The sequence below is a fragment of the Adiantum capillus-veneris genome, chromosome 29 (assembly GCF_014529385.1).
Source record: "Adiantum capillus-veneris isolate H3 chromosome 29, ASM1452938v2, whole genome shotgun sequence".
NCBI lineage: Eukaryota > Viridiplantae > Streptophyta > Polypodiopsida > Polypodiales > Pteridaceae > Adiantum > Adiantum capillus-veneris.
The window spans coordinates 58,096,639-58,102,367 of NC_140959.1; the positions used below are offsets into that span (position 1 = coordinate 58,096,639).

At 41.4% G+C, this 5,729-nt stretch overlaps 1 pseudogene across 1 annotated transcript; it reads right to left on the reverse strand.

Annotated features, from left to right (window-relative positions):
• Positions 1-281: 281 nt before the first annotated feature.
• LOC147419257 (uncharacterized) lies at positions 282-5,204 on the reverse strand (annotated as a pseudogene). The gene is made up of 5 exons (XR_015187106.1): positions 4,774-5,204; positions 4,470-4,639; positions 3,820-3,956; positions 3,330-3,504; positions 282-1,734 (listed from the first exon to the last, which is right to left on the reverse strand). The product of XR_015187106.1 is annotated as an uncharacterized LOC147419257 (transcript).
• Positions 5,205-5,729: the final 525 nt, after the last annotated feature.

Here is a 5,729-nt window from a genome sequence, read left to right on the forward strand (position 1 = left end):
CCATTCTTAGATAAATTAGATCAAATTATGAGATTATGAATCTATAAGCAATGCATTCTCTATAAGCAATGCTAATCAAGGTTGCATATTCATTTGAGTAGGGACTATTCAAAGGTGGGGATTGAGTTTGTACCAAAATATCATACAAGTTACACACCCATCATTCCCCGCTTGGGCTAGGCGAATTTTAGCGGTTCTCCTCACTCCCACTCAATGAGGCCGCATTAACATGCAATAAGGATTGTCTACCTTGCCTTTATTTTGAAATTTGCGAGAAATCTCAAATCACTCTATTCGAGGGGATAAACCCCTACTCATGCAAAGTTCTTTTAAACTAGTAAACCATATCAATGTAGTAGGTCCAAAATGTCCTCTTTTGGCCAAGAAGGCCATAGGGAAGTGGTATAGAAAAATGTGCAATTCTTTCACCATCAAATGGTCACCCTCACATTAACTTTTCTAGGTGACATTTCAAATCATTTCATGCCTTACTACATTCATTTGAATATTTTCATTAGGAAAATGAGCATGTGTGTGTGTACACATGCATCTCTCTCTCTCTCTCTCTCTAATCTCTCTCCATTAAAGTGTTCAAGAAATATCATTTTTTTTTAATGCTTAAGGGAACCCCTAAGGGAGCATAGGCATATAGCCTAGTGGTTAAGCTTCAGCCTTTGTTCTCCTACGTGCTGACGTTAAATCTTGCCGATTAAGATTGGTTTTAAATTGTGAGTTGAATGGAGATGCTAAACCATCTTGGGAGATTCTATGTAATGGAAACTGAAAGTAGAGACAGTAATATCCTCTTCTTTTGAGTCTTTTCATTCGTTTTTGTTTGTTCAGCCTTCGCGAGCCTTAGTAAAGAATAGTGAGCTAAGACACAATTTTTGGTGAGGCTGTTTAAGTGTTTGTGTGTTCAGCTTTAGTAAAGAATAGTAAGCTAGACATAGTTTTTTCATCAGAGGTTTTCTAAGTTTTAGCATGCTATGTGATTTTTGAGATCACCTTCTTTATCTCAGATTGATGTGCTCTCCATAAAATATGTCTTACCTATGGAACTCTTTTTTTGGACATGCTTGCTTTTGTACTATGAGGAAAGGCAAGGAAGATAGACTTGAACCGATTGAGACCATGAGCTTCTTTGAGGGAGGCACCACATACCTATCTAGGTACAATTGGGGGCAGGGGACGCGGCCGGTGGTGTTATGCATTGCATGAAAAACACTAAAAGAGACTCTGTTTTCTTACATGAGAAATTTCTAAATCTTATTGTGATACTTGGACTGTTTCTCACATTGATGCTTTGACATGAGAGATTATAGGGTTCCAAAGCAACCCCTTTTCCCTTAAATCCCTTTTATTAAAGATAAGGTAATTAAGACAACTTATCTAGAGAGAACCTTGATGAACATAAATTAAGCATCGCATTCTTGTACATGTATATCATGCTGCGAGCTTGAGGATTGTAGCATGATTACCATCTGGAAACTTCAACGCTAACCATTGTTGAACATGGTTGGGGTCAGAAGGTTTGCATTGGGCGAGGGCTCCCAAGCAGCCTTCTATACGAGGCAAAATTTTTAAGTAATTTCCACAAGCATCTTGGTTCTTGTTGCTTTGAGCCTTGATTGATCCAAGGTATATCACCATAGTGTCTTTGTTTGTTGCCATTGTGTTTGCATTTGCTGCATAGTTAGAGACATCTCCCTCCAGCTTCTGCAAAAGTCCTACCACCTGTGGAAATTAAGGTGCATCAAATGACACTAACTGGATAGGGACTCCAAAATTTATGGTAGCAAGAGATATATTTCCATATTCATCTTTAAAGTTTCAAAATGATTAACTATTGGTCGTGCTCTATTGATTAAATGCTCTATCACAACAAGATTTAGAAATTTTCTCATGTAGGAAAATGGAGTCTTTTTCATTGTTTTTCATACAATGCATAACATCATGAGCTTCTGCATATTTTTTCTTTGAGTTTCAATAGGGAGAAAAGAAAAAGCCTTACCGAAATACCTTTGTATCTAATTTGGTCGGATTGTTCAAGATTTTCTAATCTTTGTTCCTTTTTGACAAATGAGATCTTGCGAAAAAAGGCGATCTAAAAATAAAGAAGCGATTCGACTAGACTCAAATGCTTGCATAACCATCTCAAATTGTAGTTTTAGCATCTTGTATTGATAGACAATCAGTCTCTTATGAAAAGTTAGAAACTTTTTCATTTTTAGAGAAATTTAATCTGGCATTTGGGGAATTTACACGAAACAAAATATTGGGGGTGCTTTGGAAATAGAGCCGAAAAAAATCGACATCTGCAGATGGCGACACTGAAATACCAATCCTTGATTTTTTTTAGAAAGAGAGACAGAGATTTTTGTTGTCGCTACTCACACAGCCTCGAGGTCAGCGGCATAACAGAGGGGAGTCTCCAGCTGCCTGAAGAGGGAGGGGGGGCTTGGCTTCCGAGCAGAGTGAAGTGCATGAAGAGCAACACCGCAATCAGGAATCAGGGGAGGTGGATAGGGAGCTCATCGGGAACATGTGTAAGGAGCACCTACTCGAGGGTCGCAGCTTCTTGGGTCGGAATACCTTCCTAAGGAGAGCAAGGAGGAAAGGGGGCCGGGGGGCAATCGGTGTGATTGGGTTGAATAAGACACCAGCACTCTAGGAGCAAGCCGAAAGTAACTAGAGAACCCCTATTGGGCGCAGGCAGCGGAGATGTGGATGAGAAAGACTGAGTGCGATGCAGCGTACGGACGTCCGAGTGCAGGTGCAGAGGAGGCCATGCCAAATGCAGAGGAGGCCATGGCCTTGCGATGGAAACTTGCAGCGCATAAGGGATTGAACAGCAAACAAGCGCGAGCAAGTTGCTTTGTTTTTTTTTTTCGCAAGGAGAAGGGTACGCGGATGTAGGAGCATCTGAGTAGATTCCGCTTAATAGGGGACGTGGATCGAGTAGGGCATACTATACACAAGAAGTTTTGTATAAATCCTCACAAGAATTCCCACATTGTGACTTACTTCAACATCATGAGCTTCTGTGAGGGAGGCACTGCATACCTAGCTAGGTACGATTGGGAGCAGGGGATCATCGGCCCAATGGAGGGGCCGGTGGTCCCCTACCCCCATTCGTACCTAGCTAGGTATGCGGTGCCTCTCGAGCAGAAGTTCATGATGTTATGCATTGTATGAAAAACATTGGAAAAGACTTCGTTTTCCTACATGAGAAAATTTCTAAATCTTCTAGTGCTACCACTATGGGAAAATTGTATGTTTCTTTTGATTACCTAATGTCCTGAAAACTAACGATAATAATTATCACTAACCTCAGTAACGGCTTGGACAAACTTTCCCACGGCAGCAATTAAAGTATACCGAATGGTGGTAGCAGCACGACGAGCCATATCTGCCTCCTCTTTTTCTGTTGTAGATAATGCTCTGAAGCGTTCAACCTCATCTTTTTCCTTTTGGATCTTGTGAGCAGAGACTGTACCAAACATATTGCAAGCGTCATGTAACATATTTCTCATATAAATTTTGGTTATTCAGTTCTACAAACTCAAACGTAGTTTTGTTGCCATTGCCTTTCGGCGAAAAGGGGGAGTGTATGCCGGGAGTACCCTTCAAATTATGGAGGGTATGTTTTATTTTTATTCTCTTTAATCCATAGTCTTTCTTCTCTCTTTTTCTCTTCTTGTTTTTTTTTAATTCTTTTTAATCCATAGTCTCTCTTCTCTCTCTCTCTCTCTCTCTCTCTCTCTCGCTAATATGAATATTCTAATTTTTTTAAATTAAATTTTGGAAATTCAGAAAGCTACCGCACCTCCTTAAAAAACACTAGCAACCACGGGCACTCCAGCGAATAAAACTGCATCCATAACGGACCGCACAACTGCTCCAACCATTGCATCTTCCTTCCTTTCCTCCTTTTTTTTTGCAATTTCTTCTCCCTTCTGCACAATTTTGAAAAAAAGAAGGTGAAGGATTTGAACTCAAGACGCACAAAAGAAGATTTAGAAATTTTCTCATGTAGGAAATGGAGTCTTTTTCATTGTTTTTCATACAATGCAGAATATCATGAGCTTTTGCTCAAGAGGCACCACTTACCTAGCTATATAGGCACGATTGGGGGAAGGGGACCACTAGCCCCCCCACCGAGCTAACGGTCCCCTGCCCCCAATCGTACCTAGCTAGACACGATTGGGGCCCCCCACCGAGCTAATGGTCCCCTGCCCCCAATTGTACCTAGCTAGGCACGATTGGGGGCAGGGGGCCGACGGTCCCCTGTCCCCAATCGTTCCTAACTAGGTATGCGGTGCCTCCCTCGCCGAAGCTCATGATGTTGAGGTAAGTCACAATGTGAGAATTGTTCTGAGAATGTGTCCAAAACTTCTTGTGGTGTTAAGAGAGAGAGAGAGAGAGATCAGAGAGAGCTTAGTTGAATCGTAAATTATGCAATACAATACCTTCTCGTAGGCCTTCGCCTGCCAATTCCTGTCTCTCTCCTCCACCGCAAGAACGTCCAGTGTAGATTTTGCATCCATGTCAAGTTTGTTGAGGTCCTCTAGCAAGCGCACATGCACGTCGATCACCTTGGTGGCGTGATCAGCGTAGCGTTTCACCTCTCGAGCCACCACTGCAATTAAGCAAAACACAGAATTAAGATGCTCATGGTCATCGCCATTTACACCAGATCTAATGAGATTAGCTCAGAATATGCAGGCCGATCCATGTTGGTTGATCGAAACTTAAGAATATATATTGTTATACCAGCGATATGGTCGCAGAAGATGACAGGCTCAATAGAGTCATACATGGTCATAAGGTTGGAGATGTTTTTGACAAACTGAGTGGAGAGCGGGAGGTGAAGGTCGCCGTATAGAAAGGCAGAGAGCTTGTGAGGCGGGTGCGGAGCTGGCAGAAATGAGCATTGGAGGAGGCGGCAGAGGAGTAACAGGCCACGAGACCCAGGACGGTATCTTGGAGACTGGACGCCATGAGGCGCAGAGAATCCACGGTGGCCTCGAAGACACGTGGAGTGACGAGATCATGACAGGTAGAACTGCTGCTAGGTTGCTGCTGCAGATTGGCCATGGAGCCGTACGTATATTATACTGGTTTAAGCTCTACAAAGCTTATGAACAAGTAGCCAGTAAACTTACACTTGCAGCGTAATAAACCCCTGCACTTTAAATATACACGAGCGCAATCCAGTCCTGTGCAGGAAGCTGCAGGTAACTTTCCTCCACAATTCTCTCCGACTCCCTCTTCCGTATACACACACAATTACAAAGTAGTGGCTCCACAATGGCACAATTCTCTCGGACTCTCTTCCCTCTTCAGTATACACACACAATTACAAAGCAGTGGTTCCAAAACGGCTTACTAGTCAATTTGACCCCCACCATTGTCTTCATAGTGACGGTTGTTTTCATAACGACGGATTATGCTATAAACGCCTCACCTAATGTCTTGTTATTTAAGAATTTCTTTTTTAATGCCTTCATTAAAAAAAACATAGATTTAATAAACATAAGTACATATATATATATATATATATATATATATATATATATATATATGTATGTATGTGTGTGTGTGTGTGTATATATATATTTATGTATGAATGTATATTATGTGTATATATGTATAAAATTTACTAGAATTATGTAAGGTGAAGCTTCACTTTAGCATTCTAAAAGAATACAATGCAAGAGAAGTCAAGC